The 23,710-nt window shown below is 51.8% G+C and overlaps 2 protein-coding genes across 18 annotated transcripts in view; both read right to left on the bottom strand.

Annotated features, from left to right (window-relative positions):
* Window positions 1–15,264, bottom strand: part of LOC149347829 (uncharacterized) — a 52,052-nt gene extending 36,788 nt beyond the window's left edge. For 4 of the 16 annotated variants that reach the window (XM_089587499.1, XM_089587498.1, XM_089587500.1 and 1 more), the window contains exons 1-3: window positions 14,846–15,242; window positions 7,101–7,273; window positions 721–814 (exon numbers count right to left, since the gene is read on the bottom strand). The gene's annotated coding sequence lies outside the window, so the exon portion shown is untranslated. Of the gene's footprint in view, window positions 1–720; window positions 815–7,100; window positions 7,274–14,845 lie in introns of all 16 variants that reach the window. The other 12 variants (XM_089587494.1, XM_089587495.1, XM_089587508.1 and 9 more) reach the window with 10 other exon arrangements.
* Window positions 15,265–17,139: 1,875 nt separating this feature from the next.
* LOC149347828 (uncharacterized) overlaps window positions 17,140–23,710 on the bottom strand; it is a 48,624-nt gene continuing 42,053 nt past the window's right edge. The window contains exon 10 of one of the 2 annotated variants that reach the window (XM_089587532.1): window positions 17,140–17,981. The gene's annotated coding sequence lies outside the window, so the exon portion shown is untranslated. Of the gene's footprint in view, window positions 17,982–22,146; window positions 22,337–23,710 lie in introns of those variants that run through there. The other variant, XM_089587533.1, reaches the window with a different exon arrangement.

The following is a 23,710-nucleotide window of genomic DNA, read 5'->3' as shown; positions in this document are numbered from 1 at the left end:
ATACAACGTAAGTGTGCAGTGAAGCTCCGCCCACATTCAGCCTTCATGCAAATAATTCCTACATGAAGAAAAAGTGGTCGGTTGCATAAATGTTTCTTGTTACATAAGCAAGAAGCTTATCGCAAGAAAAAAAATGATGAGCTCTAGACTTTTGATATGTGGATTCTTTCATATGGCCTCTACCTAGCCATTCTGATTCCGATTCTATATCTGTGACAATATAGTCAAACATTAAAAAAAATGATTTCGTTAACCGTTCCGATTGGCCAGCGTAGTAACACGGGACGCCGAGAACCACGGCCCAGTGTTAGGTACTGCTGTTTTTATATATTTTATCCTACTATAGATGGGATGTCTAGGGTGCACATTTATTTGCGCAACATGTTGTATATGGCCCCCGACGTGCCACTGCCCGAGCTGCTATGCTAGATTAGGTTTGGTTTATTAGGGTTTAATGTCCCTAAGCGACTCAGGCTATGAGGGACACCGTACTGAAGGGCTCCGGAAATTTCGACCACCTGGGCACTGACACCGCACAGTACACGGGCCTCTAGAATTTCGCCTCCAAAGAAATTCGACCGCCGCGGCCGGGATTGAAGCCGTGTCTTTCGGGTCAGAAGCCGAGTGTCATAGCCACTGAGCCACCGCGGCGGCTAGATTAGCGGCAAGTTGCACTGAACTAGCCTGGATACTTATTTGAGGATATAGCTGCGAGCTCACCCTTGCATTTCAGCCAGGAGGCACCGCTGGACACCACTCGTCGGTAGCCTGAGGGTCCTCAGAGAAGTACCACAATGCAAGGAGAGCACGTGCTCTGCAAGGAGGGGAAGATGATTTTGCATTTATTAAGCCGCGTAAAACGCTTAGGGAAGCTTACCGATGACTGCATTGGATTAATTAATGTCACTTTTCGCTTGAGCGAAGCTTGTCTCTGCGCTCCTCAATGTACGCTGGAAGTAACCAACTAGCAGTAATTCCGTGCAAATATGTGCACACACAAAAAAAGCACAAACCACGCACTGACTCATGTCTCACTCACCAACAAGCCAGTTGCTGAACTGTCATAGCTAAGCACTACGGCACATCTCTCTTCTTTCTCTCCCACCTTCCTCCCTTCCCTTACGGTGCAGTTCGGGTGTCCACCGAGATGGTTGGTTGGTAAGTTTATTCATAGTCCTGCAGAGCTTTCGCCGACGGGGCCTTAGGTCTCCCACGTGGGGACGTCGAGGCGCTGCCTCGCCGTCGCCTCGCAGGCCTGCTGCACGGCCCAGAGTTGGGCCCCGAGGCTGGGGCTGCGCAAGGCAGCGGCCAACCGCGGCGGGAGGGTTCCGGAATTAGCACCGTGAAGGTTTTTGTTACAGTCCCAGAGCATGTGAGTTAAAGTGGCTACATTGGCGTGGCAGACCTTGCATGTATTTGTCGGGTATGTACCGGAGTAAAGCCTGTGGTATAGTTCCGGGTTGGGGTACGTGAGCGTCTGCAGTTGTCTGAGGGCCACCGCGTGCGCCCTGTCTAGCTTGTCGCTGGGCGGAGGGAAGGTTCGGCGGGCCAGGCAGAGGGCCTTCGTAATTTCGTTGTAGCTGGTCAAGCACTCTTTGGTGCTATTCCACGGACGACGGTCGCCGGCGCGGTTCGCGAGCTCGCGCGCCTTGGCGTGTGCCGTCGCGCTGCGGTTGCGATACGTCCTCGACACTTCTCCCATGTGCGCCGGGAACCATTGAATTCTGGTTTGGAATTCTACCTCCTGCTGGACTTGTCGGTTCCTCAAGACTCGGGCCGCTCTCTGTGAGATCCATCCATTGGCGAAGTTTCTAACCGTCTGACGCGAGTCGCAGAGAACCACGGTGCACGTCGGATCCGTGAGGGCGAGTGCCACCGCCGCTTCCTCCGCCTCTTCTGCGCGGTCGCACGCTACACTTGACGTTATGCGCGTTTTGCCACACGAATCGACGACCGCAACCGCGAATCGCGAGCGTTCTGCGTATTCCGCGGCGTCAACGAACCTTGTCCCCGTATCGTCTCCGTGGCTGTGGAGTAGAGCTCTGGCCCTGGCCACTCTTCCCCGGTTTTGTTCCGGGTGGACGTTTCGTGGAATCGGGTGGACTCTTAGCGTTTGTCTGATCGCGTTTGGAATGGCGACTTTCTGGCCTTGTTGTGCGTGGTAACGGATGCCGAGACTTTCCATGATCTGGCGGCCTGCTATCGTTCCCGTTAATCTTTCCAGTTGTGAAGTGGGCTGCGCCTCGGCGATTTCGCTAAGCGTGTTGTGAAGTCCGAGCTGGAGCAAGCGATGCGTGCTGGTGAACTCGGGTAGATGCAGTGCTATCTTGTACACCCTGCGAATGATGACATTGATCTTGGCTTCTTCTCCCTTGTACCAGTTGTGGAATGCCGCAACGTACGCAATATGGCTAATGACGAAAGAGTGTATGAGTCGTGTGAGACTCTCCGCCCTCATTTCCGTTTCTTCTGCTAGTGGCCCTTTTGAGGATTCGCATGGCGTTAGCTGTCTTGTGCTTTAATTTAGTGATCGTTTCGCCGTTGACGCCGTTGGCCTCGATTATCATGCCGAGGACCCTAATTGTGTGTACTATCGGGATGGTTGCTCCGTTTCTCGTACGTAGTCTGATCTCTTCGTACTGGCGCTTTGTCGTTGCCGCATTCCGACCACTCCCGGGTGGTCTGTCCCTCTGCGTGGGGCGGTAGTGTAGGAGTTCCGGCTTTTTCGGCGAACATTGTAAACCCGTACCCTCTAGGTATTCCTTTATTGTCTCGATTGCTAGTTGCAGTGCCGTTTCGATGTAACCGTCGCTGCCTTTGTGCACCCAAAGGGTTATATCGTCGGCGTATATTGTGTGCCGGACGTCTTTCAGATCTTGTAGCTTTTCTGCTAGGCCGATCATGACCAGGTTGAAGAGCGTGGGCGAGATGACGGAGCCCTGCGGGGTGCCGGTGCTCCCCAGCGTTTGCTCTTCTAGCTGGAGGTCCCCTGCCACTAAAACAGCTCGCCTGTCTGTCAAGAAATCTTTAACGTAGTTGTACGTGCGTACACCTAGGTTATGCCGCGATATCTGGTGTAAGATCGCCGAGTGCGCGATTCTATCGAACGCGCTTTCAAGGTCGAGGCCAAGAATTGCTTTGGTGCCTCTCCTCTTGCCATCAAGAACGTGGTGCTTGTTATATCATTGCGTCCTGCGTGGACAATTAGGGGCGGAATCCTATGATGGATGGTGGGTATGCCCCTTTGTGCTCTAAGTGGGCTTGCCAGCGGTTAAGCAATGCGTGCTCCATGGTCTTGCCGACGCAGGACGTCAGCGATATGGGGCGGAGGTTTTCGAGGCTCGGTGATTTTCCGGGTTTCGGGATTAGTATCATTTTCTCAGTTTTCCATTGTTGCGGGAGGGTGCCGCGCTGCCAGCAGTCATTGATAAATGCCGTTAACTGTTCCACGGATTTTTCGTCAAGATTCTTCAGGGCGCGATTCGACACCCCGTCAGGGCCTGGCGCTGATCTGCTATGTAGGTTGTGCAGCGCCGTCCTGATCTCTTCTGCACTAAAGTCCTTATCCAATTCTACATTCGGATCCCCACCATAAGGGCCGTGTTGTGCAGTGGACGTGTGCGGCAAGTACTTGGCTAGTAACTGGACGGTCACTGCATCTTCGCCGTACTTCTCGAGCTCCCTGTGTAATAGACGTGCGAGACAGTCACTCTGGTGGGATTTGGTCTTCGTTTCGTCCAACAGATACCTGAGCAGGTTCCACGATTTCCCGTTGTGCAGTTGTCCATCGACTGCATTGCATAACTCGTCCCATTGCTGGCGGTTGAGCGTTCGGCAGTTCTCCTCAATGTTGCGGTTGATCTCCGCTATTTTCTTTCTAAGTCTCCGATTGAGTCTCTGGCCCTTCCACCTGGCCAGGATCGAATTCTTCGCCTCGATGAGATGCGCCAGGCGGCTGTCCATCTTGTCAGTTTCAACCTCAGTTTCGACGGTCCTGGTTGAAGCTTTGGCGTCTGCAACCAGCGAGCGGGTCCAGGCTTCGATGTCCGTGATTGTATCGCCTGCAGATTCTGTTTGGTCTCGTTTCTTTGTGATGTCTTCCCAGTCGGTCCATTGGAACTTTCGCTTACTTCCCTGCGCCTTGTCTGGCGTCTGGACGTATATTCTGACGATCACGTGGTCGCTCCCAAGGTCGGTCGACGTGTTTTTCCACGCGGTGGCTGTCGTCCCGGTATTTCGGGCGAACGTAAGGTCCGGGGTCGTGTCTCTGGTAGTAGAGTTACCGATTCTAGTCGGGTGCGCCGGGTCCGTAAGTAACATGAAGTCGAGTTCATGCGAATTTCGTCCGAGTTGTCTTCCCTTGGTCGTGCTCTATCCGTAACCCCATGCTGTGTCTGCCGCGTTGAAATCGCCCCCTGCAATCAACGTCCGCGACCCGGCAATCTTCAGCGTCGTCTGAAACAGCGCACGAAAGCGTTGGCGGTGTTTTGACGGGCTGGTCTAAACGTTCAATATGAATATACTTTGTTTCCTCTGCTTGGTGGGTATCAGTTCAATGAAAGCGTGTTCCATCTGGACGCCACTTAGTTCGTGTCCAACGAATGTGAGACGCTTCCTAACGAGCGTGCATACACCCCTCCCCTTGATTTTGCTGTCATGTGTTTTGTAGCCAGTCAAAGTAGCCGCATTGGTGAGTGTTTCTTGGAGTAATATTACGTCCGGTTTACGTGTTGCGTGCCGGATGTGTTGCTGTAGAACCGCCTTTTTGCCGGCGAAGCCACGGCAGTTTAACTGCCATATTACTATCCCTTGGTTATAATTGGCCATGTTGACGCTGAAGCAAGTTGTCCGCCTGCCCTTGATGGTGGCTCGGTCCCGCATCACAGCTAGCCGGTACGTGTCCGTGTTGCGTGAATACGGAGTGATTCATTATTATCTGCATGTTTCCTTCGAGGTTACTGGTCCTGTTTGCTAGCCCGAGGACTGTTGCGTGAAGGGTCTCAATGGTACTTTGCATGGTGCACAGCATTGTCTTGATGTCTGTAATTTCGGCTGGAACCTGTGTCTTGAAACCACCCTCGTGCTGTTGTAGTGCGCGTTTCTTCGGGGCGGGCGCGTTCGCGTCCGGAACGCTCGTTGGCACCTGCTGTTGTGCGATTTGTTTGTTTTGTTCCACCACGGCGTGCTCGCGCCTGAGTTCTTGCATCTCCAGCATGAGCTTTTGCACTAGTTCGCGCATTACCGCGTTCTCTTTTCGTATTTCTGCGTTCTCTTTCCTGAGCGCCTCTAAAATGCCATTACCGGCTTTGTGATTTTGCTGATTTTGCCCTGGGACTACAGGCGCTGTTACGATGTTACGACCCCCTCCCGCGCGGTGCCCCGGACAGCATCCGCCCAGCTCACCTTGTCTCCGGGAGTTGGTGTCCTTGATCTCGATGTTTTCTGATCGCGGCTGTCCCTTTGCCGGCTGCGGGAGCGGGATCCGTCACGCGAACTCGGCGTTGATCTCAGTCTGGGCGGCTGGATGGGCGGGAAGTCTTGCTGTGTCAGTTGGGCATTTGCGTTTTGGCACTCCCATCGTTGCCTGCGAATCACGTACGGAGTCTTGTACATTGCCTTGCAGGCCTTGTCGGCCGTCATGTGAGCGCCGCCGCACAGGTTACACTTGGGCGAGCGCTGGTGTCCCTTGTCGGGGTCGCGGTCTCCGCATCCCCTGCATATGCGATTGGCGGGATTTGGGCAAACGTCCATGCGGTGGCCGAGGCGTCCGCACCTTAACAAATGTCAATTTGCTTGCGATACAACGTGCAACGGACGAGTGTTGCGCCGTACCTGACGACGTTGGGCACCTTGAGTCCGTCAAAGGCAATAACGACCGTGGTCGTAGTGCCTATGCGTTTGGCCGCCAGTGCAGGTGGGTTTCTCTGGTTTACGATGTTCTCGTCCAGTGCCTGGGGCCCGTGCGCAATGGGGATGCCATGAATCACTCCCTTGGTTGTATTATCGGGTGCCGTTTCATACGCGTTGACTGCATGTGATTTTCCTTGGATGTCAATTTACCGTATTTTGACATAGCGGTCCGCTTTCGTTCGTTTCGCTGTGCTGACGACGACGATGTTCTGGTGTGAGTTGGGACAGACCGTGTCTTCTGCACCTTCGTCTCCCGTTATGCCAGCGGCTGCGAAGATTGCGGCGGTGACCGTCGGGGCGCCGGCCTTAACGATGTCGAGACCGCCTTGTGGTCGAACCACGATTTTGATTTCCTTTTTCGGTAGTCTGGTCATGCGTCCCGCTTTAATAACCTTTCCCTTGATATTCTTGGGTTTCGTACCGTGCTGGCTGGTGCCATGCGCGTTCGTTGTTGCCTCGATGTCGTGCGTCGAATTCGTACCGCGGTCTCGGGTTTTCGAACGCCGCTCTCCGGCGGTCTTCCATCCGGCTTCTTCGGTAATTTCTTCGCGGAAATGTCTTCCCCCATCACTTGCACGTTCATTCTTGAGACGTTCGTCGGCTTGTGCCGCTTCGTTAAAATCAGTCCGTACACTTGGCGCCGCGTTCGTCGGCGGCGCGCAGCTGTTGCGCCGGCTAGGCCTAGCGTCTGGCGAACGCGCCTACGACCAGCGAGGCTACGGCTTGGTCGGAATGCAGATAATTCAATATCTCTGAGAAGAACGGTGGCCCACCTCAAAACTGGGTATACGTCGATGCCTCTCGACTTAACGGATCCGTTGGTGAAATATTGGCGGTAAAATGCTGTTGAAATCACTGCGAAAACATCTGTAGAAGACAGAGCCGATGTGAACGCGTCCGCTCACTTCGGCGATCGCAGCGCCCCCCTCCACCGAGATGTGTGAGAAAATTACTGTAGAGGCGTTGCGTTCAAAGGTGTTTCCAGAGGGCAAGGCGTCGCGCCGACTGGGCGATGTCGTTCCGTGGACTCCCTGACAGCACGGAAACGCGCTGTCGCGTTCCAATACAAAAGGAAGCTTAAAAGCATCCAATTCTTTCTGCAGCATACATACCCACACAGTGCAGCGCCAGTGGATTAACTTCAGCGTAACGCTGGTCGCGGTCTGCTTACTCACAAGGTACATACATACCTGTTCCGTGCCCGCACCTTGTCTCCTCTGACCAGCTGGTGCGTCGACGCAGCTGACACCCACGCGGCGAAAGCGCTGCAGACGTTCACTGCGCTTCTTCAGCCTCCAGATTCCTCCGCATACTTCAGCGACGCTGGGATCGCACGAGCCTGACGAGAGACGGGATCAGCCGCCTGCAGGTTAACAAGAAATTGCGGTCAGCAATGGTCATGAGACAGATGCAAGCGTACCCCTTCACTGGCAATGTCAAGTCCCTGCGTTCGTCTTCTTGGAGCAATGCCGGAGGGGTTGATTTGGACACTGCCATTGTGTAAACTTCGGCCACTATTAATGCGAAAGCATTACTATACGCCTCATCGGCAACGAAACCCGGGGTGGGCGTAGACCTGCATCAGTGGTCCGAAACCTCCTAGATGTCACCGCGTTATCAAAGAAGAGCGATCTTCTGTAGGTGCGGGGCAATGAACCCAGGACTCTCAGACTGGTAGGTGAGCTCGCAACTGATAGCAACAAAATCGCGTTGCGTTTTGGCGAAAAAAACAACCTATTCTATGTGTTGCCTTACGACTGCGTGCTGTCAAATTCAAAGCAAGTCTTACACGCCTTCCAAATTTTATAATTTACAGTGCCGGTCGCCATGGTCTCCTGAAGCATAAGCGGCGATACATGCTTACACCAAGAGGTTAGAGCCCCGAATAATGGTAATCCCTGATGGCTCGTCGTGCCTGCTATGGTCATTCTGTACGGCGGCTGCAGCGCTCCTACCAGCAAGACGTCAAAGACACTGTAGCGCAGCAAAAGACGAGGACACAAGAAACGAGAGACGAACACCACGAGCGCTCGTGGTGTTCGTCTCTCGTTTCTTGTGTCCTCGTCTTTTGCTGCGCTACAGTGTCTTTGAAGTATGTACCAACAAGCCCAAAAAGCCACGCTACAGCAAGACGTATAAAGGTGGAAGGGTTTGGGAATAGAAGAACCAAGCGCCCCATCTGACCGGCAACGGCGGTTGTACGCAGCCGCACATAGAGGCGAGGAGGCTGCTGAGAGCAGCGCTAAGGCCGATGAAGAAAATCGCGGCTAAGTGGGTATAATCCTTCCTGGATTGTGCCGCACGGGCCCTGCAAATACAGCGGCTCTTCTGCGAAGCGTTCTATGCTGACGCCAATTCCGCTGCAACGGTTGTGTATCGGCACGCCATAACAGAACAGAACGTTTGCGAAGCGCCCCTGACTCTGGCACGAACACATTATTGAAGGTCTGTCATGTATGCTTCGCCGTGGATTGGAATAGGAGCGCGAGGCAGCGACATCTACACCTAAGCGTGTAACTATAGAACAGCCAATTGAGCGGTCTTCTTCGGTTTCCTGGACGCAGAAAAGCGGAGGGACAGCTGCCTGGAATCTGCTGACCCCCTATTTACGGTTTCATATTCTTGGCTCAAACTCCTCTTGCCAGTACACCCGTAATGTAGCGAAAAGTCAGCCTTACACAATTTGTCATTTAATTTGTAATTAAATACATACTGAAGCGTTCGATAGCAGAAAGAGAGCTGTCTTTGTATTTGACCCGTGGTAGTGGGAGCTTCTATGCATCTAAACGCGACCCGAGGAGGCGGCCCTCTCCGCTTTAAGGAGCGACAGAACGCGCCCAGATTATGTAGCGTTCAGTACGCAGACACTTCCAAATACTGGCCTCGTATTTGTGGGAAGCCGCCGCATCGCACTCGCATCTTCCACTCCCACTGCGGACAAGGTGTGAATAAGCTCCATTATGTTTATGCTAATATCATGCGTGGTAACAATTGCCTCGATATAGAAGAAACCACTTTGCCGCGCTTTTACGAGAGTCAGACGCCGATTATTACCAGCATCCGCACTCGTTGATGAAGCACACAAACGAAGAAGCTATCAGGGAGGCGGGCCTCTCTCACAGCTGAGAATGTCGTCAAGTTTACTTCCCCATGCGCGTGTGTGTCGTTTGCTTCTGCACTGATTATCCGCAGCCCAGGCTGGAGAGCGCAGGTTCCCTATACGCGGTCTCCATTCGTGGAAAAAATGCATACATATTTTTGGGATGCTCCAAGAAGAAGCAGACTGCCGTGGCAATGAGATAAAAAAATTGTAATGTCGGGTTTATTGTCCGGTAGCGACACATGCACAATGAGGTACGATTAATTACTACCGGGACAAGGGCGTCCATTTCGCCTCCATCAAAATGCGGTTGCCACAAAAAAATCAAGTTGCCTCCTCAATGCCACCCAAACGGCAGCGAAAAAAAGCACACACAGAAACGCGGGTGTGTCTAAAACACGTGCTGAACTGCCATTCAAGAAAGTGAGAAGAAGGGGTTCCTGCAGAATAAAAAATTCAGGGGGCACTTTGACTAAACTGCGTAGAGGCGAAAGCGTTTTCGGCACCACTTTTCCTATGTGACACTGGTGACGTCACCACTGGATGACGTCACACAATTGATGACGAAGTAAACACAAATTACTAGTTATTGACTAATTACTGATTAATCACTCGGCACTAATTGGCTGCTAATTAATGGCGCTTAAGCTCCGCCTTTAGGAGTAGAACGCGACAGCGTGTTGTAGCGCTGCCAGGGAGTCCACGGAACGCCACCATCCGTTCGGCGCGATGCCTTGCCCTTTGAACGCAACGCTTTTTGAGGAAAGGAAATGGCGCTATAATTCTCAGTCATCTCGGTGGACACCTTAACCGCACCGTACAGGAAGGGAGGAAGTGGCAGTGAAAGAAGAAAGAGGGGCCATAATGAAGAAACTGAAAATTGTATTTGAGGAAAGGACGTTTCCAGACTCTAAGGAACGTCCCTCTGCTCGCAATCACACCCTCTTCGGATTATACCGAGGTTGATGCGTCAGACCTCCTCTCAGTCCTGGCAATGATGCACCTTGCAGCTCCCGGACAAGATGGTGTCACTGTTGGTATGATTAAAATTTTAGCCCAGGATTTCACGAGAAACCTCTTAGATATTGTCAATACTTCATTGAACAATGCATTGATTCCAAGCATTTGGAAGATAGCGAAAATTATTTTATTGAGGAAAGGTGCAGGTAAAGGGAACGTTTTAGATAATATTCGGCCAATTGCGCTAACTTCAAATTTAGTCAAATTAATTGAAAGGGTAGTGCACAGCCGTCTCATGTTCAGGATGTTAATGGCCTTAGCCCAGCACAAATTGGCTTACGTCGCTGATGCTCTATATGGTCCGCGCATGTGGATCTAGAGAGTAGAATTCGGCTCTCGATACGCAGAAGAGAAGTTTCAGCTTTGGTGACTCTTGATGTAGCAAAGGCCTATGATAGTGTAGAACATACTATTTTACTTGACAGACTTGGGCAGTTACATCCTCCAACCTACATTTATGCATGGATATCTGAATTTCTAAAGGACAGATATTTTACTGCGCAAAGGGTACCCTATGTTCTAATACTTATCATCAATCAAGAGGAGTGCCGCAAGGTTCGGTACTATCACCGCTGCTTTTTAATATTTTGGTCAGTGACATCCCCATCCGTCCTGATATAAGTTTTTGTGTATGCAGATGACATAGCTTTCTTCGCCTCGGCCACGGATATCCATTCGCTTTACCAGATTCTGCAGGGATATTTGGATGCTCTTGGAGTTTGGTTGCACCGTATTAATTTATCCCTGAATGTTAACAAATGTGGCACACTGGTATTTCCTCCAGACACGCCTTTGTACATTTCATTAGCCCATCACTCTAATCTGATTCCACAAGTGGAATCTGTTACATATCTAGGTGTTACTTACCATCCAACCTTAGATTGGAGCCTTCATATCAAGAACAACGTGCGTAAAGGAGAACGCGCTCTAGGCCGGCTGACACGAATCGCCAATAAAAGGTTTGGGATGCGCCGCGACACATTATTGTTACTTTACAAAGCTTATGTAAGACCTATACTTGAATTTCGCTGCATTTTGTTCTTTGGTAGCGCAAACTACAAGGTTCAACCCTTAATCTTACTGGAAAGGCGTGCTCTACGTCTCTGCCTTGGTCTCCCGAAATCAGTTTCAAACGCCCTGCTTTATCTGGAAGCCAGTATGCCCGATTTAATTTCCCGCTTTCAAATACTCACGGTGCGAACTTTCCTCAGGTCGTTGGACCCGATGACTAATGTCAGTACTCCTATTTTTGTGTCTCAGCAGGCCTTATTTTTTTTACCATCATTGGCCACGATATCAAATGCCACAAATTACCTTAACGTAGAAACTTTTAATCCCGATTGGGGTTGATCTCAGTTCTTTGCAGTGGGTTGACGACACGCCGGCAGCAGTGGAATTCCATTTTGACCACATCTTCCCATCTCATGCGAAACACATGCCCACAAACATTTTAAACGGCATTCTTTCTGGTCATTTAGCGGAATTCCCCCATCATGTGGTGCTTTCTACTGATGCCTCCGTCAGCTGCCAGAAAGCTGCAGTTGGCATCTTTTCGCAGGATTTGGCATGGAGCTATTCTGTCCGCATCCCAGATTATATCCCCATATTCTTTGCGGAATTTTTGGCTCTTGGAATGGCCCTGCACAAAATTCCGTGTCATGTATCTCACGTTATCATCCTGGCTGATTGTTTTTCAGTTTTAGTCTCCCTGGAAACTACCCAAAAAGATTTTTTGTGTCGCTTCCTGCGATTTTTTGTCCCGTCCACTTTAAAGGATGTCCGTTTTGTCTGGGTTCCTGGTCATGCAGGCGTTCATTCCAACGAGGAGGCTGATTATTTAGCAAGGTCAGCTCTTGACGGGCCAGTAACGCATCCCGTCCCGAATTTCAGTCTGCTGGCGACCTCCAGGTTTCAGCGGTTCCAACACATATCAGCCAGGTTACGCGATCCCCTACTAAATACTGGTGATTATCAGCACTTAGCGTATAAATGGAACGTCCGTTCGTGTAAAACCAGGCAGTGTGAGGTATCAATGACGCGACTGCGGTGCAGGATTCCCAGTTTAAATTTATACCTGTCCAGATGTGGGTGGTCTCCGACAAACCTATGTGACTCATGCGGGGTTGTTGAATCTGTGGACCATTTCCTGCTCTACTGTCCAAAGTTCGCACTTCAGAGAAAGATTTACCTGGAGGTCCCTCTCTCCAGTTAGGGCTCCCGTTATCTCTGCCAGTGTTGTTATCGTTCGGAGCGAGCGCCAAAGGATTTGCATTGAGTTCAATTTGTGGGAACCTCCATGAGTACATCATTGCAACTGGTAGGTTGATTTGCTAACTCCTTTAAAAGTCTCGGAGTTTTTTTTAAATTATTATTAGTCTCGCCAAAAAGTTCTTTGTTATTTCACTTGAAATATTCTTCTGTCGTTTTTCATGAATACATTTTTCAAAATTCACGTTTAATCCTATGAAAATTTTCTTATGTATACCACTACACCTTGGCCAATCCCCCCACGTGGGTATGTGCCATTATAAAGAGGTGAAGAAGAAGGAGAAGGAACGGAAATTACGCAGTAACTGTTTCACATATCTAGGTGGACACCCGTCAAAACGCGGACACATCTGTCGACACGGCTGCCGACACGGACGCAGACAAGGCTGCCGACACGGATTGCTAACGACAGCATGAGGCGTTAAAGCGTTTCGCCTTAAAAGAACAGCAACTGGTTCGCGTAAATACGCGTTCCGGGTTGACCCCTAACCTAATCCCTGTACAAAATCAACGAAGGAGCTATAATGAAGAGAAAGATATACGCGCCTGTGATTAATATCGGGTTAATAAATGCAAAGTGCCCCTCCTGTGCATTTTTTAACGTTCGATCCCGGCCGCGGTGGCCGAATTTCGATGGAAGCGAAAAGCTAGAGACCCGTGTAGTGTGCGATGTCAGTGCACGCTAAAGAACCCGAGGTGGTCAAAATTTCTGGAACCCTTCACTACAGCGTCCCTCATAGCCTGAGTAAGGAGCACTGACAGCCCACAGCATGCGGCGTCTTCGGCATTGCGCCCGAATCGAAACGCGGCCGCCGTGGCAGGGACTGAACCTGCGTCGTCCTGCCCAGCAGTCCAACACGCAAACAGAAAGCCACTATGGTGGGTTTACCTCAGCCAGTGAGTCACCACTGTGGCACAGAGTGTGGGTAAAAGGCCTTGTGCGAGGTAGACTTGCTGTGTTTCGAACCAGTCTTGCAGGACGCTACGCTCGGGACGAACCAGTGTCGAAACTCAAGACCTTGGAAGAAGCAGGCAGTTTGGTTCGTATGTAGGTACAGCCTCCCTGATTTTTAATAATATAGCGCGAGCGTCGACTGAACTGCTGGTCAGCACCTTATAACGGCGATAAGCGTGCAACAAGGCAAGTGTTCGCGCACGCGCACGAAGGCAGAGCGTCGTCTGGTACGCTGTTCCGAGCACGAGGACACACGCCCTGTCACATTATCAGTTCGCAAGATACCGCCAAGCCGTAGAGCGCATGCGCATGATTAATATGTGAGACTGCATGAGACATGATTTCTTTCCCTCTTTTTTCTTTTGCCTATTACGGGAAGCCAGCCTGGCGATGCAAAGTTACGAAAGAAAAAAATAAAAGGAAATAAAGTCTCACATATTAATCATGCGCATGCGCTCTACGGCATGGCGAGATCTTGCGAACTGATATTGTGGCAGGGCGTGTGCCTCGTGCTCGGAACAGCGTAGCAGACGACGCTCTGCCTTCGTGCGCGTGCGCGAACTCTCGCCTGCTTGCACGCTTATCGCCGTTATAAGGCGCTGACCAGCAGTTCGGTCGACGCTCGCGCTATATTATTAAAAATCAGGGAGGCTGTACACATCTCCTAGAAATCGGGAAGCGGCTCCAGCACGCATCCCTGCTTTTGGCATACTGGACTCGCCCGATGCATCCCCGCCCCGCCAAGTGGAGCTGATATGGGTGCCTGCGCATTCCGGGTATCCCTGAAACGAGGCCGCCAACCTTTTAGCCCGAGGTTCTTTAAAATGGGCTCAGGTGGCCTCGGATGCGGGATTCACGAAGGAGCGCATGCACTCTTTCAGTGAGCTGACCCAGGTATAGAGAGCCTCACGCCAGCTCTACCCTCCGCCCCATCCTTCCCTGGATAACAGACACGCAACACTCTGGCGCAGATTACAGACACACACTCTCCCCTCGCCCCTTACCCTAGCCCACTATCATCCCTCCTTCACTACTCCGGCATGCGCCCTATGCCCAGAACCCTTCGCTTCTTCCATCCACATCCTTTCCCTCTACCCGGCGTACCCTCCCCCGCGGGACCTAGAGAACCTGAAGACCTGGGAGAACTGGGAGACCCTGCTGCGCTAGGAGGACCCGGCCGTGCAGACCATCGCCTCCGGCCGGGCTGCCAGTGTTATGGACCTCAGGAACATAACACTCGAGTGGAGTGGGGTCGTGCGGGGACCCTGGGGCGTGCCCCGAATTCCTGTTGTAATAAGGTTTTCTCTCTGTCTCCAGCACGCAAAGGCTAATTCATTGGGAAAGCCTCGAACGTAGATAGTCCATCGACAAAACTGACAGGGACGCTTACAGTTTGAGATGGCAGAGCAGAGAACGCTTCGACTGCCAAACGTAGAACGCTACCACCGCTGCGAAGATGCCCAGAATCCCCATTACCGGCTTTTCAGCCGGTGAAACCTTGTCTGGTTAAAAAATTAAACCTGACTACCCTCGGTGTCCTCGGAGCGGAGACGCCATAGCTTCACTTTGTATTAGTGGACCACATCCCTCACCTTGTAGTATGACGCGTCGATCGCCCGGACAGGCTCCGCTGCGAACACCAGCTGTCGGTTGCGATTGTTCCAGGAACATTACTGAAGGACTCCAAACCGCCGACGATAACTTCAAGGAGTCCCATACTGAGCCTTTTCATGAAGACCTTGTCTGGGGTATGGACACCGGGCACTCTGCATCTCTTGCACTGAACCCGGAGACACGTCGTGTTCGGTGCAAAGGGCACGTCACGAGAGCGACTCACGCACACGCACGCGCTCTTCCTTCTCTCAGCTAACTGGTCTCATGCTCCGCCTGGCGTCGATATCTTCGTCATTTGTCACGTGACCTCTGATATTTTTTTTCTTTTCTTGAGGTAATGAAACGGCGCATAACTGTCGCATCTCGGTGGAAATCTGAACTGCGCCCTAACGAAAGGGATGAACGGGGGAGTGAGAGAGAAAGGAAGACAGGGGTGCCGTAGTGACGGGGGGGGGGGGGGGGTGCTCTGGAATAATTTCGACCACCTGGGGTTCTTTAACGTGAACTGACATGGCACAGTACACGGGCCTTTAGAATTTCGCCTCCATCGAAATTCACCCGCCGCGGGCCAGAATCGAACCCGCGTCTTTCGGGTCAGCAGCCGAGCGCCGTAACCACTCAGCCACGGCAGTGGGTTAAAGTAACTGGAGTTTAAAACGTTGTCAACGCCAACACCAATGAACACAATGAACGCCGACGGCCCATGTCTTCATCGCCGCGTTTCTGGCAAACCCTTGTCAATGCCCGCAGCCCTCATCTCACTCTAATCACCCCACGCACCTATAAACACGATTCATGCGTCCATTGACACAGGGAGCCATTGTGCGCACTTCCTTACTTTAAAATGACCGGAGTGTAAAACTTTGTCAACGACAACGCCAATGAACACAACGAACGCCGACGGCCTATTACTTCAGCGCCACGGTTCTGGCACAACGTTGTCAATGCCAACGCAAGCAGCGCACACCTGTCCCTACCGCCGCTTAGCTTAAAGCACGGTAGAGGTGTCCACTGTTCCGAGAGGGCAGTTATGCGCCTTCCCTCTGGTTCAGGAGTCCACCGAGATGTAGACTCCTCGCCCTCACGTCATGCTACGTATATCCTGGCAGAGCAGAGCGAAGCCACAGCTAATTTTTTTTTTAGGGAAAGGAAACAGCGCAGAACTGTAGCATCTCGGTGGACATCTGAACTGCGCCGTAACGAAAGGGCTAAACGAGGGAGGGAGAGAGAAATGAAGAAAGGCGTGCCATAGTGAGGCGGGGTGCTCCGGAATAATTTCGACCACCTGGCGATCTTTACCGTGCATTTACACCGCACAGCACATAAACGCCTCTTGCATTTCGCCTTCAGCAAAACGCGGCCGCCGCGCCGGGTTCGAACCCTGGAACTCCGGCTCAGTAGTCGAGCGCCCTGATCCGCCGCGGTGTCTCGTTGGTTATGGCACTGGACTTCATTCCCAAAAGACGCGGGTTAGATCCCGGCCGCGGCAGTAGAATTGTCAAGGAGGGGAAATTCTAGAAGGCCGTCTACTGCTCGATGCAGTTCCACGATAAAGAACCCCAGATGGTAGAAATTTCCAGAGCACTTCAATACGGCGTCCATCATAGCCTGAGGCATATTGCGGGGTAAAACCCTGCCATAAGCGATACAGGAAGGAGGCCATGGACACGTGGTACATACGTACGACGTGGTACATACGTACGACGTACTACAGCGAGTGACAGAGGGAAAAAATTCAGGTTGAACTTTGACTCTCTAAAGTGCGTAGAGGCGAAAGGTTGGTTAGTTTATTGATGTTTAATGTCCCAAAGCAACTCAGGCTATGAAGGACGCCGTAGTGAAGGGCTCCGGAAATTTCGACCACCTGGGGTGGTTTAACGTGCACTGACATTACACAGTACACGGGTCTCCAAAATTCGGCCGCCGCAGCCGGGATCGAAAGTTTTTTTCGCACCATTTTGCCTCTGTGGCATTAGTGACGCCACCTCTGTGTGACATCCCAAAAAATGTAATCACTAAGTAATGACAATCACCATTTTATGGCTAATTGTTGATCAGTGACAACACACTAACTGCTAATTAAGCTTCATTAAAGAGTCTCTCTCTTTCTCTTTCGGCTTCAGGAGTGGAACGTGACAGAGGGCTGTAGCGCTGCCAGGGAGTCCATGGAATGGAACGCCACCACCCGTTCTGCGCGATGCCGTGCCTTTTGGAAGCACCTCTGAACGCAACGCTTTTTGAGGAAAGGAACTGGTGCATCAATTTCCTGTCATCTCGGTGGACACCCGCACTGCACAGGAAGGAAGTGGGAGTGAAAGATGAAAGAGGGGTCGGAAAATTATATTTGAGGAAAGGAAATTACACAGTAGCTATCACTTATCTCGGTGAACACCCGTCGTCTGTTTATACAGGATGGGAGGAAGTGGGAGTGATGAGTCCCCCAGGCGCTGGATGTAACGCCGGCGGACGGACGGGAGCATTAACCATTAAAGGCTTTCGCCTTAATAGCTGTGGTTTAATTACTGCTGAACATGGTTAGAGAGCGAAAGTTACGATGTATCGGTCAAGTACACTCGCCTTGGCGTCTGTAACGTCAAGTGCGTTCCGGACACCGGATAGACAGAGAGCCCACCCTGCCATCCTGGCAGGTGGCAGTCAATAGCTCATCGCGAGTTTACTAACCCAATGAACGCTGAGGCCTATTTAATTCCGCTTGTCTGCCACAATGTAGTCAGCGCTAACGCATGGAGCCCACATTTCTCACCACCGCCATGCACTTGAAAACGCCATTGCGGCGTCCATTCATCTAGGAAGCCAGGCATGCGTCCTTCCTTTCCACAAAAGTCATCCCAGTCTAGAACGGTGTCAACGCGAACGCCAATAACACAACGAACGCCGACGGCCTAGGGCTTCAATGCCGCGTTCCTGCCACAACGTTGTGAATGTCAACGCATGCAGCGCACATCTGTCACTACCGCCACGTAGCTTAAAGCGCGACTGAGGTCACCACTCTCCCAGGGGACCAGTTATGCTCTTTTCCTTTCCTTTCGAAGCTCCCGTTCTTCATCGGTTTCGGTGCAGTTTCCGAGCGGCTGAAGGTCGAGTAGTCGGAACCTGTAACAGGGCGTAGCAAAGCTTATGCTTGAAAAAAATTGTCGTGTCCGGATTAACGTTTCGAAAGAACGCAACAGACCCTCTTTGACGTACACCGCACTGAGGGTTTTCAGATTAATTAGACTACCCGGGGCTCTTAAGCGCTAAGAAAGCTCAACACACGGGCGTCCATTTCGCCTCCATCGAAATGCGTTCGAGAATTTTTCCCGTCGCCTCCTCGGTGCCAACTAAAAAAAGGCAATACAGAAACTCGGGTGTGTCTACAACGCGTGGTGAAGCAGCAAGCAAGATGGTATTTCTGCAGAATAAAAAAAAAGCAAGCGGTTATAAAAAATATTCGCGTTCTGGGTGCACGCCTGAGCTAACCCGTGTGACAGTGAAATTGAGGAGCCAGTGAAGAGAACCAGGAAGAGACACGGTTGCGGATTAATTTCGGATTAATAAATGCAATTAAATAGTCCCACCGGGCAACGACCACTGACAGCGTACAGCATACGGCGTCTTTTGTATTCCACCTCAGTCGAAACGCGGCCGCTATGTCAGGGGTTGTACCTGCGCCGTCCTGATCAACAGTCGAACAGCAAACACAGCCACGGCGGTGGGTTTACTTCAGCCAGTGAGTCACCTCTGTGGATCGAAGGCCTTGTGCGAGGTAGGCTTGGTGTGTCACGGGCCAGTCCTCCAGGACGCTACGCTCGAGACGAACCCATTTCGAAGCTCACGTAAAGAGCTTGGAAGAAGCCGGCAGTTAGGTTCGTATGTAGTTACATATCGCCTAGAAATCGGGAAGCGGCTCGCGCACGGAAAGGCTCGTTCATCGGCGAAGCCTGAATGTCGATAGTCCATCCACAAAACTGACAGGGAACGATTGGAATTTGCGATGGGAGTGCAGAGAACACTTCGATTGCCGAACGAAGTAGAACTCTATGACCGCAGCGGAGATGCCCAGATGTTCCATTACCGGCCTTGCCTGGCCAAAACATTCCCCGACTACCATCCCTGTCCTCGGAGACGCACTATCCTTCCCTGTCCTCGGAGACGCAATAGTGTTGTAATATATAAGTGGACCACAGGCCTCACCTCATGCTATGACGTGTCGTTCACCCGGAGAGGCCACCGCTGTGGAAACCAGCTGTAGGTGGCGATTGTTCCTAGAAAATGGCAGAAGGCCTCCAGAGCGCCGACAATAACTTCAAGGAGTCCCCTACAGAGCCTTCTCATGAAGACCTATCTAGGGCATGGACACCGGACACACCGCGTCTCTTGCAATGATGCGGGAGACACGTCGTGTTTGGCGCAAGGTCACGTCACCTGAACCACTCACGCCCATGCACGCGCTCTCCCTTCTCTCTGCTCACTGGTCCCGTGCTCCCCCTGGCGATCCTAAATTTGACGGGCGGTGCTCACACTGTGGGGAGGTGTCTGACACCTACCACATGGTGTGGGCCTGCCAGCAGAACCCATCCCTACCCCCTATCCCGAACCCCACCCGAGAGGACTGGGACGCGACCCTGTCCGGTTGCTGCACCCTCGAGGCCCTAATGGCCTTAACGCAGCACGCCCGGGCTGCGGCAAACACCAATGGTGTGCCTGACCAGGCATCCCATTTAGTGGTTGTAAGGGCGTGACCCTTCAGGTCATCACCCCCAACACCTCTCTCTATGATTAATAAATGTTTTCACCACCACCACCACCCTGGCGTCGATGTCTTCGTCATTAGTCGCACAACATCAGCCGCGTGACCGGACGGAGTCACGAATAAGATGCTGCGAAATCTAGATCGTAAAGCTCTCTCGGCAGTTACCGATTTAATGAATGGATATTGGCGCAAAGGAGAACTTCCTCAGTCGTGGAAACACGTGATAGTAACGTTCATTCTTAAGCCCAACATGAAGCTCAGCATTGACAACCTCAGACCCATATCCCTTACCTCGTGTTTAGCCAAACTCATGGAGCACGTGATCTTGAGCCGATTGCAAGGCTATGCTGAGGATAATGACTTATTACCCAGTACTATGGTAGGTTTCAGAAGCCACCTATCAACCCAAGACGTCATGCTCCAGTTGTATAACGACGTCATAGATCCCCCGGATAAAACCGGCACCAAAGCCGTTCTTGGACTTGACATAGAAAAGGTCTTCGACTACGTGTCGCATGGAGCAATTCTAAAAGGCCTCTCGAGCATAAATGTGGGTGTCAGAACCTACAAGTATGTCAGTTCTTTTCTATCGGGAAGAACGGCACAACTCTTAATCGGGGGAATCAGGTCGGATAGGTTAGAACTGGGAGATAGAGGCACGCCGCAAGGCTCCGTCCTGTCACCCTTTCTCTTCAACCTATCACTCATATCGCTGCCTAGCAAGCTAAACGCCATAGAGGACTTACGTCATACACTCTATGCGGTCGACGTTACCCTATGGCTGGCGAATGGCTCCGATGCTCACATAGAAGAAACTCTTCAGAAAGCAGTACAAGTAGTCCAGGAGCATGCGAGTAGCATAGGACTCAAATGTTCTCAACCCAAGTCTGAACTCCTTCTATTCAGACATAAGTAACAGGGAGGAAACACCATAGAGGTGAACCTTCAAAGTCTCCCGATAAAGGAGGTCGAAACCATTCGAGTACTAGGTCTGTTCATTCAAAATAATCGTAAGAGCAACATTACAATCGCCCGTCTGGAAACAACGGTAAACCAGATAGTCGGGCTCATTCGAAGAATCACTGCTAAGAACAGAGGTATGAAGGAGGCCGACATCTGTCGCCTTATACATGCATTCGTCATTAGCAGATTCACCTACTCTCTACCATACCTCAAACTATTTAAGGTGGACATCGACAGATTAAACAGGTTACTCAGACAGGCATATAAAGGTGGTCTAGGGCTTCCTAGAAACACACCCACGGACAGATTTTTATCCTTGGGTATACACAACACTGTAGAAGAACTCATCACTGCACACAAGGCGATGCACATCCAAAGACTGGCCAACACTACAGCGGGAAGGGAGATTCTAGATCGAATAGGCGTAAACGCTGAACCCATGTCTGACCGACCGGGCTCTCTACTACGAGGAGTGCGCGACAAACTAGTCATCAAACCGCTCCCCAAAAATATGCTACCGGGCTTCCACGATGGCAGACGACGAGCCAGAGCGCGGGCTTTGCATAGAAAGTACCTTAATCATCCTGGAGCAGTATACACCGATGAAGCCGATTATAATTTCAGCCAAGGGGCCTTCGCTATCTGCGCATCCAAATTCATAGCAGGAAGAACCGAGTGCATCTCTGCAGCCTCAGTCACGTTCAAGTACGCGGATCAAGCAGAAGAAGCGGCCATAGCCTTGGCCATAGCAAATACTGACGCTGACATCATTCTCAGTGATTCCAAGACTGCCATACGCAACTTCTCGCGCGGTAGAATATCCCTAACTGCTCGAAACATCCTCACAAATATTACACTGCAACGAGAAATAGAACTGGTATGGACTCCTGCCCATTCAGGGAACCCAGGGAACGAAGCAGCCCACCAACACGCTCGAGGTTTTGTCGGCCGAGCGGTGGGCTCTCGTCCAGGGGGATCCGAGATGGAGGCAGTGATTTCGTACCACGAAATTACCCAATTCTACAAACTCTCTCGAAGAATCTATCCTCCCCCGCACAAATCACTCTCCAAACACCAAGAGGTGGCTTGGAGAAGACTTCAAACCCATTCTTACCCGAACCCGTACATTTGCGCCCACATCTACCCCGATCTCATAGACCCCACCTGCAAACACTGCGGTAGCACTGCCACCCTCGATCATATGCTATGGGACTGCCCGGAGGATCCTCCTCCGGAAGCTCTTATAGAAGCTCCCTCACCAGATGCCTGGGAAGAAGTTCTGCGCAGCTCGGACCCCGCCGTCCAGGCAGGAGCCATCGAGCGCGGCGAAGAGGTCACCGCCAGCTATCAGCTAACGGCCACCTGGCCCTTCTGCTAAGCGCCCAGGAACCCTTTTTTTCCGACAATAAAGTTTTCTCTCTCTCTCGCTCTCTCATTAGTCACTAGACCACTTCATTGAGGAAAGCAAATGGCGCATTGACCGTCGCGCCTCGGCGGACATCTAAACGGTGCCGTAACCGAAGGGATAAACGAGGGAGTGAGAGATAAAGGATTGGATTGGATTGCAAAACATTTGTTGCGTCGAGAGCAGGTTGCGGAGGCACGCACTAGATGGCCGCTAGCCCATGGCTAGCGGCGACCTCGTTGGCCCGCTCGATTGCCCGCACTTGGATCTTGGGGTCCGAGCTGACCAGCACGGCCTCCCTCCGCTCGGGAGAAGGGAGCTGTATCAACTCCGCCGGAGGCGGATCATCTGCGCAATTCCACAGAATGTGGTCGTAGGTGGCCCTTTGAACACATTTGTGGCAGTTTGGATCGTACTGGCCAGGGTACATGAGGGCAAGCAGAGCCGGATTTAGAAGGGAGCGTGTTTGAAGACGGCGCCAGGTAACTTCCTGCGCTTTGGATAACGATTTGTGGGGAGGGGGATATGCGCGCCTCTCCAGCCTAAAGTGATGGGTGATGTCATGAAATGAGATTAACCCGTCCCTCGTGAAATTCGGGTCGGAGGGCGAGCTCACTGCCTGGTCGACGAAACCTCGGGCTTGCGCGTGAGCCGCCTCGTTCCCCGGATTAGACGAGTGAGCCGTGACCCAGATCAATTAAACTTCTCTAATTGGAAGGCGGGTGATTTGAAGGATGCGGAGTGAGGTAGATGTGATACGGCCCCTCGCGAAATTGCGAATGGCTGTTTTGGAGTCGCTGAATATAATATCAGCAGGCGTGGTCGCTATAGCTAAGGCTATTGCCGCTTCCTCCGCCGTCTCAGAGGAAGTGGTTTCTATCGACGCGGCCGCCAACGGGGCGCCGTTCCCGTTCACCGCGACCACTGCAAACGCTTTTCTCGGGGTTTGTCGGTATTCCGCTGCGTCCACGCACGCCATGGTGTCGTGTCGGCTGTATTTGGTGTGTAGTGCGCGAGCCCTCGCTGCGCGTCGGCCTTCGTGGTGTGTGGGGTGCATGTTCTTGGGTAGGGGTTTGATCAAAAGAGCTCTCTTGATATGCGTGGGTAATTGCGTTTTCGAGTCTCTCTCCGGGAGCTGTTCGCACATCTTTAGTCTGTATAGGAGGGCCCTTCCCGCGCTTGTACGAGTGAGTCGTCCGATCTGTGAAACGAGGTGCGCCTCACACAGCTCCGAGAGAGTGTTGTGAACCCCAAGAGCCAGCAACCTCTCCGTGGACGTACTGTGAGGGAGACCAAGCGCCGTCTTGTAGGCCTGCCGGATTGTAGATTCGACCTTGTTTCTTTCCGCCAGCTGCAGTTGCAGGTAGGGGAGGGAGTAGACGATCCTGCTCAGCACGAGAGCCTGCACAAGTCGACAGAGATCTTTCTCTTTCATGCCTCGTTTTTTGCTGGAGATCCGTCTGATTAGCCGCACAGTCTGATTGACCGTGGCAGTGAGTCTGTTGATTGTTTCGGTGTTTTTGCGATCGTTCTGTATGTACATGCCGAGTATGCGTATGGTTTGGACCTCCTTGACCGGAAGTCCTTGCACATATACATTTAGAGGTCCTGCGTGGATAAGTTAGCCCTAAAGCCGATCATTGTGGGAGGAAGTAGGTCGCGGTCTTCCGCGTAATTTTGCAGACGGTTAAGGATGACATGCTCGATAAGTTTTCCGATGCA

This window comes from Amblyomma mixtum, chromosome 4, assembly GCF_055824585.1.
Source record: "Amblyomma mixtum isolate Tamu chromosome 4, ASM5582458v1, whole genome shotgun sequence".
NCBI classification, from domain to species: Eukaryota; Metazoa; Arthropoda; class Arachnida; order Ixodida; family Ixodidae; genus Amblyomma; species Amblyomma mixtum.
Note: the sequence above shows the minus strand (reverse complement) of the source record. Positions and strands in the feature narration are given on the sequence as shown.